Consider the following 15,680-nt stretch of genomic DNA (forward strand, 5'->3'; position numbering starts at 1 on the left):
ACGCTGTTGGTTGTCCTTGACCATCTTGTCCGTATATTCTCGATGTGTTCTGCGCTATTTTATATTATGCTATTATTATTATTTTTTAAATTGTATTTTCACTTGTATTTTAGTATTTTTTAACAATTAAAAGAGGCTTATTTTATTTGAGATTAAATCAAACATTTCTTTATTTCTTTAATGTTTTTTCAAAATTGTTTTAAAAAAGCAGTTAGTAAAACGAAGGACTATAGTTATTTTTATGATAAAATAAAACATTAAAAGATTTTTGGTATAACGCAATATAAATATTATATATATATTATATATTATATATTATATATTATATATATTATATAACATCATAACATCATGCTCACTTATAAAATCATTATAAATAATCCTTTGACGATGGAGTTTCAAATTAAATATAAGAAATTAAGTATAAATTGATCGTATAAGTTAATTTATGTTAAGCTTTGAAGTTTTCTTCTCACTGGAATACAAAAAGCAATCACAGAGATTTTTTACTAGTATTGAAATAACCATGCAGTCCTATTGCTCAAATGATCTCTAAATCTTCCTAATATAAGATCAGACTTTTTCAAAAGAATTTTATATTTTAAACGATGTGATATGGTATGCTATGATATTTATTTTTAAATTTTGGTGTTGATATTGTTATATATAAGTTCGTTGACATAATTGTGATTTCATTTTGGCAAAAGCTTCTAATATCTTTTTTATTATTATTTAATCTTATTTTATATTTACTTTCCAAACTGTTTTTCTAATATGTTGTCTTAACACTGCTTCCGTAGTTCGATGATGTCGTAACTCGCTGTTTTTTCTTTCTTTTTGAGTAGCTCTTCTGCAAGAAACCCTCTTTTACTTTCGGGTCAATGAAAGCGTGTTGACCAGCACATGGATGGCGATTATTTCGAAAAATACTCTTCGGCTACACGGTCCTTTCAAACTGCTGCCTCTTGTTGAAAACCTGTGAAAGCCTGAAAGACCGCTCTCGGAAGAGCAATTAATGGTTTTGGTTCAACGCCAGTCAGACAGGGATCGATATCATTGGACGTTAGTGCTTGAACAATTCTAAGTCTTTCGAATAACTTGTCGAAAGAAAATGTCTCTAGCTAAAACCATGCGAAATAGGAAACGTATTTAAAAAAATAAATAAATAAAAAGTTGAAATGACCATATAGTGCCTCTTTAACCTCTTTATGATGGTCAGTTCTAGCAGACTTTATTTTTTAATACCGCCGATATTGGCAAACAGAAATGCCATCTTATTCTCTTTCACAACTCCAATTACTTAAAAGATTGTCTGCCATAGAATGTATCGATAGTTCAGACAAATTTGCATTGCAGTTAATTTTATTTATTTATTTTTAATAATGATAACTTCTACCGAATTATTGCTTACAGTTAAACACGTTTGAATAACTTTAGACGGACATAATGAGAATATCTAGATCACGGTACGGCCTTTATAAAAAAGCGAATTCAGTTGTTACTGCCGTGCTTTCGACCTACTATAAGGTCATCATCAGGGCAAAACAATCTTAAATATCTCAACAGATTGACATAATTAAGTTTTTCAAATTTCCTTGAAGACCGACTCAGTCCCGATTATAATTCAATATTATATATTTAATGTAATATATTAATTATGTCCATCTGTAGATTAGCCCTGAAAATAGGTCGAATAAAGCTTGGCAGTAACAACTGAATTTGCTCTTTCCTCAAGACCATACGTAATCCACCCGGAGTATTCGTTAGGGTTTTTTTTTTACTGGGGGGTCACAACAGCACATATCAACCCCCGTGGTGCCGGTGATTTTGAAAAAAACCCACATATTTTGTAAGTGTATCGGGTTCGAATGCATTGCCGTTGGCTTTACTTACCTTTACCTACTTATGTTATTAACATTGTCCCAACGCCCCCCCCCAAATTTTTTATTGTTAAAATAATCCAACTTATGCCCTGTTCAAATTCCTTAAAGACTGTCGTATTTTACGAGAGTTTAAGGTTTGAAAATTAAAAGCTTTTTTACAAAGGTTCCTACGTGTTTAAACTTGTTATGAAGTTTAAGCATGTAATAATAATGAAGACTTGTGTAATGATTTTTTAAACCAATTTTAACCACGGTTTTGCTGACACGTTTAAATTTGGTGCGGCGACAAGATTATAAGCTAGGTGAGGCAAGATGCTGATTGCTACTTCAATTCCTGCGAATACAAATAAAAATAAAATAACCATCCCTAAACGATACATAAGAGAGTTATCGTGTTACAACTTGTCCTTCTTTTCTTCATATTATTTTTGAAATATAGTACATACATGATAAGTTGTTACAATGTTTCATTTTGTTATAATTGAAAAATTAATTTATCATGTACTATACTCATACAAATTATTATTTTCCAAAAATTTAATCCAATTAATTCTCAGCCTGGGTGTGAATTTGGTGAATGTTTTGAGGAAAAAAACACTTTTAACGATCACTTTTAATGATCAAACATCATCAGAATTTTTCATGTGTCCTGTAAAAAGTCGGTGAAGAGAAAAGCGAGGTGATAAGTAAGGTGATGATACTAGTGTTTGACTTGCAGATTTTAAAGAGAATCAATTTACTTGTTGGGAGTGGTTTTCAGGAATTCGTTGTTAAATTCTTTAATTGGTCATTTCTACTCTGATTATTTTCTCTCACTTTTGTACCGTTTCATTTGTATTGTTACACAAACTACTTGTAAAATGTATAATTTTACATTTAGAAAATGCTTCGAATTTACTGTCAAGGTCGCCATATTGTGTATACTTTGACAATTGTACAGATAAATATATTCATACAAAATAAATTAACCATTACAATTTAAAGTCATTAATATGTCGTGCTTCTTTTATGCTCAGGGATTGATTTCTGGCCAGTTGCATAAATCAAAAATATAAAAACTTTATTGTTATTGTTACACATAAAAAACTTTACAAAATATTGTGTGAACACTTACATAATAGTTCCCAAAGAATGTATAATTTTCATTAACAAACTTTTTTTATTATCGCTCTCAACGATCAATTAACCTCAAATTGCCTATCAATTAATAAAATATTTTTTTAGGTAAACCTTTAATCGTTAGTAAATCAACGATGTAGAACAATTATTATTCGTGTTCCCTGCATATTTTCTGAGTTTGTGCGGGAAATTTGCGACTGGCATACTTTGAAGTTATATAACTTCTTTATTTTTAAAAGTCATTTTGAAAGCAGAAGGAGGATATTTCAAATTAATATTTTATAATTAAAACCTATTGTCCCTCCTACCACCATTTAAATAAAGCCCGCTTGATTAGCCTTTAAAAAAAAATTAATAAATTGCGCAACTTTATTTCATTATTTTTTAAGCGGAAAGGAAAATTCTTGGCCTTCCGGAAGCATAAAAATGAACTTACGTTCTTGATGACAGTTTCCTTAAACTTATAATTAGCAGGTCAAATCGGCCTTTTTAAACTTCGGGTCGTCTTATTTCTTAAGATCTTTGAAAAAGAGACTTAAGCCCTGTAATTGCAAACATTAATTTATCAATATTTTACTGTTGCGTATTCAACAATTGCCGAATATAATCACCCATCCATTTATGTTTTGATGTTGTCGGCAGAGTTTATTTGTGAATATTGGTAACACGCATTGACGCCATAATTTTCTTTTTCTTCTAAAATCATTAGAATGAATCTATACTAATAAAGATATCATAATAAATAATAAAGAAAGAAAAATTGTTTGTATGTAAGAGGTTATCTCGAAATGTACGGATCAATTTTTTAAGCGAGTTCCTTATGATCATAGTAATGACATAGACATAGATTTTTAAAGTTATTATAGCAGTGCGCCTCCTTTGCTTATTCTTCATCCTGCCCAACCGCTTCTGCCCTCTGGAGGCTGCTCATATTTGCTACTCCTTTGCCACATAAACCTCAGACCCGTCAGCGCTTATGTTGGCTACTCCTTTGTCGCATAAACTTCAGCGCTTTTTGGCTACATACATCGTTTGCAGTTTTGGTGTGAGTCAAAGGAATGACAGGTAGTTCTTTGCAATTATTAATAAACAAGTTTATGGGTTGTTTTAGGGATGGTTAGGTTGTTTTAGGTTGGTGGTTGGTTAGGGATGGTTGTTCATTTTTCCAGTTGAAATTTCGGTTGTTAAGAGTACTGTCTATTTTTCAGGCATGTCCGTGATTTGATATAAGGAACAATCAGAACTTTCGACAGAGGTTAAACAACTCACAGCTTACCAAACAATTGAAAGGACAAGGATTGCAAATTAAACAATAATAATAACCATCCAAATTATAGAATGTTTCACAGACTGGTGTTATCTTTTGTTAATGAAAGAATACATACTCCACAGTAGGTTTGTTTTGCGGAATTATGCTCTTTATTGCAAATAATTCCTTGGCTCAATTTTTTTTTTCTTTTTAAATAAAAAAGTGATTCGTTGTTTATAGTTTCCCCACAATTATTTAAAAGATACTGGTGTTTTTTAATATCCTTGATTTACTTCTTTTTCAAAAGCAAGTTCGAATTTAATTTTCCCAGATTCATGAATAGTTTATTTACTTTTATAACTTTGCAATCCTTCTAATTTTTAGGCAATAAATTTCTAGATCGTAAAATTTCCAAAGAGACAACTTTTTATTCCGGTTTTGATTATTTCCCCAAAACTTTTGAATCATTAAACTATTCATTTCAAAAGTTAATCTATCAATGAAGGTAGAACTAACGTTAGCAGAAAAATTTTGAGTACACAAAGTTTTTAAAAAGTTTGTATATATTGAATATAAAATAATAAATTAGTATGAATAATGTTTTTTCAAATTAATTAAGGTTTTTAGTTCAGATAAAATTGTAATATAGTAATTGGTCAAGCGGACCACGAAATTAGTGAATTTAAGTTTTTCAAATCTTTATCTTGCAGATTTAATTAAAAAAATTGGCCGAATGTTCGTTTCTTAAATTGTTCGTTTCGTCATCCTGCTAGGTCGCAGCAATCGCCTAAAATATAAAAATACCGTTGCTAAAATTATAGACAATTTAAAAAAAAAATTTAACAAATGCTTAAATAACTTACGTAAATAAAGGCAAATAGCCAAAATATTTGCTTTTATAAACGATTTTTTTTTTAATACATGAGCTCACCTCTGCACGCCTATATACATAAACACGTGTACATAATTGAACTTGAACGTAAAATGACCTCTCTCGGTAAACAGTGATAATCGCCTACTCGAGGGTTGGCTGTCTGGGGACTGATTTCAGTCTCATCTGTAACGTACTGCTGCCGAAGTTAAGTTTTTCAGGGGCTGGCAAGGGTCTGCGTAAAACAACTCCGTTTACTGTTTTAAGCAACGCAGTGATTCTTTTAACTTCAGTCTAAAAGTGAAAAGACCAGAGCGCGATATCATTCTCACTGTCATGAATGGCTGAGTCAAAACACAAAATTTAAACTTTTCTCAATTTTCTCAGTAAAGGATTAGGCGCGATGCCTACATCCATGGAACGTTTTTGACTTAAACAAAGAAGAAAAGTAAAATTATCCTAACAAATTGTTTTTCACATAGCAATTTAATATATTTTTACTATTTACGTCTATTTTTCTTTCCAAAATGTAGATTGGGGATGAGGCCAGGAAGACAGAAACAACATTTATTTTCTTATCGAGCTTTCGGCAGAATATATCGCCTTCATCAGGACTCTGTATTAACAAATTAACATACGTAAATTTTCAAATATACAATTTTTAAAAAATTTTCTTAATTACTAACTCGAAAAAATCGTTGTACTATATGAACAGGTACATGTGTGGATAACGGATAGCCGGTTCGATAAACGAAGGTAATAAATATTCCTAAACGCGACAGTATTGCCAACTGGCTCAATCTTCAATCTATAAAAAATTCCCTAACATTTTGGTATCAAATATCACAAATTATACAATTAAAACAAAACCATAAATTAATTTGAAACAATCCTAAAATAAATTAATTATCACATATAAACATTCAGGTACATATTATACTATTAAAGCTATTGGTTAATGATAGAACTATAAATTACACTTAAGTTTGATATAGCTGTTCTAAGGTTACACGAATTTACATCTTTATGAATGTGTAGCATCTCTTTAATCAATCTTCTACCTAAAAATTGTTCTTTATCCATAACAGAAACATTGTTAAAATCAAACGTGTGGTTATATTTTTGACTTTGTTGGGAAAGCGCGCAGTCCGTTGCTTATCTACACCTCTAACGTCGTAGGCGTGTTGTCTACGTCTATTTTTCAATAATTGTTTAGTTTGACCATAATACCAGCACTACATTCGTTACACACAATTTATACACAACATTGCTACACAGTTGTGTTGGCACTTTTGATTTCAATTTTGAAAAAATACGTAATAATAGAAACTACAAACCAAAAATAAAGATATGTTAATCCTCATTTTTAATAACGGATTTACTTAAGACACACAGTAAACATGAAGATTACTCATTTTTATTTGGAGATCGTGAGATGCGGTCTTGTGTGATGTTGGCCTCACACAAGACCGCATCTCACGATCTCCAAATAATCATTAATTAACTGTCACTAAATACTACACATTTCTCATTTTGTGAATAATCAATCACCTTTTCTCGTCTTTTCTCCATTTCAATCCAGTTGTATTCTGTTTAACCATGGAAAGACATCACTTGAACCAGAATTTCGCGATACTATTGTGGGAATGAGTCATCGAGGTGGATATCGCATTGGCGTTTCTCAGAGCGTGGTCTCCCGCGCTTTAGCCCGATTCCGTGAGGATCGAAGGGCCAATAGGAGGCATGGTAGTGGATCTCGGTGCATTACGACGCAAAGTGAGGACAGAAATATTGTCATTGCTGAATGACGAAACCCTTTCCATAGCGCCCGCCAGATCCTAAATGACGCACAAGATGTTTTGGCGACTCGTAATCGTTTGTGGGAAGTTGGTCTCACATCGTATGCCCCTTTGAGACGACCTGCAGCAACAGCCCACCACCAGCAGCTCCGGAGAAGATGGTGCATCGACCGCCTAGAAGAGAACGCCAATTGGAATGCTGCTATGTTTACTGATGAGTCGCGTTTCTGTCAGAGTAGTCAACCGCAGTGTCTACCGAGAACAGGGGATGCGTACAATACCCCAGTTCGTGCTCCCTTCAGTGCAGTTTGAAGGAGGAGGCGGCGTAATGGTCTGGGCCGTGATTTACATTGAAGGACGAACAGGACTCCGTATTGTCGAAGGTCACTTCACCGTAGTACGTTAGTCCAAGAAATTATCGAGGAATACATCCCTCAAACCAAGGATCTCGTTGGCAAGGATTTTCGATTTCGGGATTTCAATGCCAGACTTCATAGAGATAAAATTGTTTATCAATGTTTAGAAAACCTAGGGATTTCCCATCTTCCCCTTCTCCCATTGTCGCCATACCTCAATCCCATTGGGCACATGCGTTGCAGAGAATGCTTTTCGATCACCATGCACAGGCAGTTGACCTGCAACATCTATGGAGTGAAATTCCTTATGAAATTAGTGACAACTTTATGCTTAAGAGGTGCACAGAGTTTTTAGCTAACAGAAGACATTGTACGCGGTAAATTGTTTTAAATAATTATTGAATACAATAAACAATTACTGAATTATTTTTTCAAAATAAACTTTTTATTTTGTTATTTTTCAAAATCCCTTAAATAAATTTTCCTTCAGTACAAAACAATAATTTGTAATAAATTTTAATGCAATTTACAATAAAAATAAAATAAATTGGTAATATCCCCATTCATTTTTGAGCAGTTTACCTAGTATTTAATAATGCAGTATTGATTTTGTTAAAAAAATCGGAACAGGGCTTCCGATACTACTTATGAAGGGATTTCTTTTAATACAATAAGGACTCTTTTAACAAAAATAGAGTTTTTGGAACTAAATTTAATTATAATATTAAAATTAAGCATAAAACAATGTACCCGGCCAGTATTGTTGATAATAGGAGTTCTATGCTGATGATGAACGTCAGATGACGGATTTCGGGCCAAGGAACTGGAACCGGGACCCGAAGAGTTATTTTCCTTTTTGGAAATCTTAGAGAAAAACCGTTTTTGTCGAAACCAATTTGTGACGAGCCCTAGGTTTAAACTAAAGAGCTTTTCCGCGAGGCCTACACAATGTCCAAGTCATCCCCAATTTGTCGCACTAACTGATTAATTCTTAGCTCACACCGTGCAAAGAAATTTTTTGTGAGGCGTTTTATATGGTGTACAACTTAATCTGTGTTAATGTGCAAGTCTAAAATGTGGATAGCGGGGTAGTGAGGTCACCAGCCGTAAAAACATACTTTGCGTTATTTATAGCGAGGCTATGTTCGATCGTGATGACAAACCCCATGGGGGGAAGCATACATGAGCTAGCTCAAGTTTGACGACTATTTCATTGAGAGGATTTTTTTAATGGGGACAGTTAGACTAGTCTCTGCCCAGTAATGGAAACGACACGAATTGTAGTTTTGCCTTTATTCACTCTTTCCCTTAAGGGGCGGCGGCGAAATTTAGCTTACGGTCAAGTATTACCCCAAGGTACTTAACAGAAACAGACCAAGGTATTATAGAATATTGTCTAACCTGGTGATTTTTTATTTTTTCTTAAATTGATAATGAATAATTGAATGTCTTTAGTAGTAAAGCAACAGTCTGACGTGTAGTAACGGCAGTTTCTGAGGAAGAAACTTACCTGCCGTTCTATTTTCTTTTGGTGGCAGGGGAAACCCATTTAATCATTTTGTCAATGAATATAGTAAGCCATGGTTAGATTTGTCTTTTAAATTCATTAATGTATGCTATCGGAGAACAAGATGTGCTATCAATGTTACTGCATGACGTCTTGAAATATTTTCCAACTTTCCACAATGAAGAGTTTTGGGGATCAAATTAATGAGGTAGCAGTTTCCTTATGTTTATACCAGCCTGAACAGTATAATTTAGCCGGTTTATGCTTCTTATTATAGTTAATCTCTATTCCAGGTTTATGTCCAGCACCCCCTCCCAATGCGATCGCATCTTCCAAGGCCGCGACTAAATGCACAGCACGCCTTTTGAAAAAAATTATTTAATTTACTTATTAAAACTTGTCTTATTAGAAGAACCATTAATTTTACAATGATATATACAGGGTGTCATTTTTAGATGGCCCGGCTGCATTTCTCTTGAACCAATGACGCTACAAAAAAAAAAAAAAATACGTGCTTAATATTTTTAGTCTAGTTTCAAATGTCTACCGTTTTTGGAGAAAAATTATACAGCGTACCTCAAACCCAGTTGAATATCCACAAAGGCTTTAGGACTTGTTTGTATAATATTTAATTTTGTATAGTAAAGTTTTCCTATCAACCAGTAGAGTTGTCTAGACCTTAAACCTACTTCTGTTCTTTTTTTTTCTTCGTGTGCTCTTTCCATCTCAGCTTGGCAAGTAAGGTCGATCCCAGAATTTATCGGTATGGTATAATAATAGTTCGATTAATCGTGACGCTTGTAAAATTTATGTGCACTGACTTATGAAGATTGAGCTTGATTCTTTAATTTTTGTCCTTTAGTTTATCCTATTACAAGTCTTTTGAAGGATTTTGGTTGAATGGTTGATGGCCCTACTAATACCACCAAACGTTGCAGTTTTTACTACATCTCCTTTCGGAAAATCACTGGTGTATAACAAGTAAAGTAGTGGACTTAATATGCTACCTTGTGGCACTCCTGCATTTATTGTTTTCAATTCGTAATATTGATCTTCTTGTTTGACTCAAAATGTCGGTCAGTTAGGTAGGAATTGATAATACTTTCATACTACTTTATTAGCAACACTTTTAGTTTTCTGATGAAACCTTTATGCCAGACCTACGGCTTTTCAATTGAATAAATTAAAATGGCGGAGGAGTTTGTTTGAAAACGTTGCCCCGCGGTTCAGGCCGTCGCAAACGTTTTCGCGTGAAATAGGTCAGATAAAACGTCGGAAAATTCTGCTTTTCTTCTTGGCTAGTTTATTGCAAAAGCTCTGCACGCATCCGGGCCCAAGGTCTATCCCAGGGCGGGGATCGATTTCTAAACCCTCCGGTCGGCGGTTGCATTCGGCGAGAGCCGCCGGCCGATCGACGAGAGCCGGCTTCGCCTTCGATTGAGTTTCAGACGGACGAATTCATTTCTCCCTCGGCTACTGTCCACCAGAGGCGAATTTTCCTTTCTATCGTTTGCCTCTTTTTCTCTTTTTTTGTTCACCTTATAAGCTCGAGTAACTTTCAGGACATATCGGACATAAAAGAAAGTTCCTGAATATAAAAAACAGCCTGTCATAAAGAAAATAGGGCCCTCTTGTCGTTTCGCTCTGCTGATCATTCAATCCATCCATCAGAATAGAGAAATATAACGCAAATATACATTTTTCATTGGCTTCCAAGGGTATGAAGTTGAAGAATGTGCGTGAATTAATTTAATTCTGCATAAAGAATTGCATTTTTTGTACGATCAGTGCTAATATTTCTCTCTCTCTCTCTCTCTCTCTCTCTCTCTCTCTCTCTCTCTCTCTCTCTCTCCCTCCCTCCCTCCTTATTTTAATGGTCAGGGGTAGGAATATCAGCAAGAAATGGGCTTTTTCTTAAAAACACCTCCAAACCTAGGGTACAAACCCTCCTTAAAAAAATATAATTTTTATGTGTTTGGCCTATTCGTTTAGGTTTAATTTTCAGTTTCATCGCTTTAACTGATTGCAATTGTTTTTTGACCTGGACCAATAAAATCCAGACTAAAGGATAGTGATTAGAAATTAAAAAATTAATACGTTAAACAATTCAAGCTAATGAAGGTGGTGTTTCACGGTTTGGTTTTAGACGTTTGCTTAATAAACGTTACAACATCCAGCGTATATTAGTTTTGACGGTTTATGCTGGGCTTCATTTCTTAGAATATGCTTTTAAAATTTTTCTAATTAAAGAATAATTGCTTTTTAAATACATAATTGTTTTATCATTACAAATCATTATTGTTTTAAAGGGTTTGTATTTTAAACATGAAATTTATAAGACTAATTTGTCTTATATAAATTGTTTGATATGTTAGAATACATAGCATGTGGGTTTTTTTTAAATAAACAAGTAATTACATTACGTATGTACATTTATTTGGACGTTTTGGGAACTTACACCCATCATCAAGCATCTTTGTTTTTTATAAAAAGACAGGTATAATAAAGATATGGCCATCTTCCACCTGTAATTTAAGTAATTTATAATTTAATTTAATTTGTGTATTCCTTCTAAGTTATATTTAAAAATAGAGCTCTACCATTCTCGCACAGATTATTGAAAATTCTTGAACATTTTTGAAACGCATGAAATGGATATTCTATTAATTTTATAACAGAATTGTGGTATAAAAATATTCAAAGCACTCAATATTTGCAGTCTGAGCTCTGTTCTGGGTTTTTAATATTTTTTGAAAGTTTTTAGTTTTTATATTAGATTTAATGTCATTTACATTTTGAATATTTTTATTCCACAATTCCTTTATATTATTATTAGAATATCCATTAAATGTGGATATTTAAAAAAAAATTGTCAAGTATTTTCAATAATCTGTGTGAGAAAGACAAGAACTCTATTTTTAAATATTACTTAGAATTAATACAAAAATGTGTATAAATAAACTTAAAATAAAGATGCAAGATAGCCATACCTTTTAAAATATAATACTGTAGATAATAATAAATTATAAATTTCATACAATATATGGTTAGCTTTTTAATCAAACGTTGTAAAATATGAATATANACAACTATATATATATATTTTTTTTTTTTTAATTAGAAAATGTAGTGTAAAATCCCGAAATGTCCAAATAAATGTAAATATGTTGTCTATTTAATTTTTTATTAAAAAACACTTGGAGATGTTTTCTAACATAAAGCAAAAAGTTATTGTTGTTACAATAGTTTGTTTTCATAATAGGGTCTTTTCGAACAGCTTAATATAGTAAATACATTTCAGTTCATTTTATAATATCGGTGACTTATTATGATGCATTAATACATTATAGATAAATGAAAGTTATTAATAAGAGACCCATTTTTACTGATTTCATTTAACGTGGTAATTCGTAAATATACATCATCCCATGTTATAAAAAATACTAATTACCATGAAACCTGTGAATCAGCAGATACAAAAGTTATCATGATACAGTTTTATTTATATAGGTTTTCCCACAATCGTCATGCTTGATAAATCTTATTTATTATTCATGTAAAGTGTACCTGTGTCGGCCCATACTCAAAATTAAAATTTGTCTTTTAAATCTTCATCAGTTCTTCGTTCATAGTTCGTAAAATAGATGTGTTTCTTTTTCAACCTTTTCAAAACATGACATACAAATTTTGTTAAATCAGTACAACTCAACATTTCACCCATTTAATAGAGAACTTTAAGAAATTAATTATGACATGTTTATGTCATGTGGGCATTGTAAAAAAAAATCATAATTTTTTTCCACAATAAATGAGGGGAGCTGATTTAAACATTTGCTGCGAAACTGGTCCGCTCTGTCTTGCTGGTTGTCGTTGGTAGATATTACTTTGGATTTGTAGATAAAAATTTTGAAGATATTAGGACTGAATTCGAGAAAATTATTAGCGCTGATTCTATAAAAATTTACTCCTTTATTAAACTTAATTTTTTCACAATATTTATAATAAATACTTTTTAATTCAGAAAATGAATTTATGTTATTTTATTTATTATTATTATTATTATTATTATTTATTTATTTACTTTTTTGTACAAAAACCATCTACCTCCTACGATTTAGCTGATTCTATGGAATCAACTAGAAAATTCTCTTTTCGAAAATTTTTAATAATGCTGGAGCTTTATCGGATTGTTAAGAGAGAGTTTCAGTCAAACCCCAATGAGCTTTAAATTTTAAAATTTACAAAGTACTCCACCCATACAAGCCCATTAGGCAAAAACTAAAGCCATTAACTTTCTGTATAATCCAGTGTATAGGCGCATTATTTTGGGTCATTCACGGTTTTCATGATTAAGTATACATTTTTAGAGAGAATAACGATGAAAACGAACCTATTATCGTAATCCGTTTAAGCTCTATAGCAAGACAAATTGTATGAGATTGACATCTCATGATGTCATTGGAGCATGTCATTATTCAGTGTCCATTTATTGGATTATTATCTTAGGCCCTTTAATGATAATTCTGTATTTTTTATTTTATCAGTTCAAATCAAAATTATTTCATTTTTTTGTATTTGGGAAGACAAACTGCGTCAGAAGTTCTTATGCTATAAAAGAAAGTGCTCGTTACTAGCAGGTTATCGTGAAATCATCACACATTTATTTATTCATTGTTTTGGTTGTTTAAAGATAGAAATTTTGAAATCATCATAATGTTTAACTTCATTAAAGATATAGGGAAGGAAAAAGGAATATAGATTTAACTATATATCTTGCACACCATTATATGATATTTATAGATGACGGAAAATTTGTGAGGAAAAGAGCCTGTCTGTTTAAAGATTTGTTATGTTTCGATAGTTCAAGTCTGCTAATCAAACCAATAAGTAAAATGAACTTTTCAAATGGTTTTATACAAAAATAGCAAATTGGGGAACTCGGATATACCTAAAAAAAATGGTTTCAAAAATATACTTTATGCTTTGATCAATTGACAATTTAAATCATTTAGACCAAAAATTAGTAGAATTGATAATTAAATCGGCAAATTTAGATTATTTTCTCAGCAATGTAGAATAGATAATGATGATTAAGATCTGTCAAAAGACAAGTACATGTAATAAAGGAACTACAATTTTAAAAAAAACAAATCAGTGAGCTGGTGGAACGATGATATTGAAGCTCTTAAAAAAAGTAAATGAGAAGGCATATAAAAGGACGTGCAATAATCAACAGTTAAGAAGACAAAGAAAATCGCGATATTACCCTTTCAGAAAGCAGTATGATGAGGAAATTAAATCGACAAAAATAAAATTGTGGAAATTTGTAATAAGACTGGAAAAATCTCGGATATTGTTTACAGATCGCTATCGAGTAAAATAAATAGAAATCAATTATGGTCTACCCTCAGGAAGAAAAACGGAGAATACACCTCAAGTCTGAAAAACAGTATGGATTTTGGATTTGGATTTATATAGGCTCAAATCCGCAAATGTATGTAAATGCATACAAACATTGCCGAGTTGAGGCTATTCGCTTCTCATAGTGCCAGCTTTTCACCTATTTACAGTAAACTGCCGGCAGACTCTGGAATCACCCAACCGGAGTGTTGGCAGTCCGGGGCCAGACCTCATTCTTATCCGTCTAGACACCAAGGTTGGGCTCCTGGGGGGAGTGCTGCTTCAAGCGACACCCTATGATAGACCCTTGCAATATATAGCAACATCTGGCAGATGCAATTGACATCCAGTATCAACATAATACTGAGATGTCTCATCTTGGTGTTTGACGTTAGCAGTGTTTTTTTTTATGTTTAAGGATTGGTTTAAAAACGTATCAAGCAAAATACAGACTACATCAGGTATTTTCAAATAATCAGACAGAACTTCGTTGCAATGGCTTGCAAGTAATAGAAAAGCGGAGAAGATTGTCGAACCCATCTTAAGTGACGGTCAAGTTTCCTTGGAATAGATAATTTATTACGATCATAGTTTTGCCTGAACAATAATGAAAATCATTCAAATTCTAGTGAAATTAAAGGTTAATGTACAACTAGGTCGGAATAAAAGAGAATGAAGAAACCGACAAACTGGCAAACTAGGATCGACTGACTTGAGTTTAGAATTGATATACAATAAGCGTTCAAAATCATTAAAAAAAGCCTTGAAAACTGAGAATATTTAGAATTCCTATAGGTATTGGTTGAGATCAAAAAGTCAGTGTCACAAGCGGGACTCGACCCAGGACCATCTGAGGTTGAGATGGGAGGTTGGTGTCCGAGTGGATCGAAGTCGCGATGGCTCGGGTGGTAGAGCGGCGGCGTGTTTGGCCGGTGGTCTAAATGTAGAATGTTAGTCAATTAATGTAATAGAAAGCACACAAAAAGTTTTTTCCCAAGTTACCATTAAATTGAAGAAATTCATTTACCCTTAGATAAATGGCGGAGTGAGTGTGTTGTTCAATCTTTTTAAATCTTGTCTTTTTAGTCTTGTAATCCATGTCGAGAGACGTAGTTGTAGAGCTCCTTCAACCTGATGATGAGCTGTAGGCTCGAAATCCGGATGGTTGAAAACAACTTACTGTGAGTAGGAACTACCTTTTAAAAAGACAAATCTGGCCAAAACAACAATACTTATTTCTTCCGCTTTCATATTGAGGAATCGACAGCATGCTTATTCTAGTCCAGCTACACTTTAGGATAAAATATTCATCACCAACTATACGAGGCCCGAATTCAGAAATTATTATTCGGGCACAAATTATTCATGGGCGTAGAGAGAGAAAATTTCATTTGGAATTGACATTTTGACCTATCTGACCAGAACTGGAAAAACCTTGTATTTGGCTGGATAGCCTACTTTTTGATCAGTCAGCTTGATCAAACCTTATGTCTGGT

At 32.8% G+C, this 15,680-nt stretch overlaps 1 protein-coding gene across 5 annotated transcripts in view; it reads left to right on the top strand.

Annotated features, from left to right (window-relative positions):
- LOC106672012 (myeloid zinc finger 1-like) overlaps positions 1 to 15,680 on the top strand; it is a 94,313-nt gene that overhangs the window by 17,759 nt on the left and 60,874 nt on the right. The window lies entirely within an intron of this gene.

This window comes from Cimex lectularius, unplaced genomic scaffold (assembly GCF_000648675.2).
Source record: "Cimex lectularius strain Harlan isolate CLEC.00 unplaced genomic scaffold, Clec_2.1 scaffold169, whole genome shotgun sequence".
In the NCBI taxonomy this organism is placed as follows: domain Eukaryota; kingdom Metazoa; phylum Arthropoda; class Insecta; order Hemiptera; family Cimicidae; genus Cimex; species Cimex lectularius.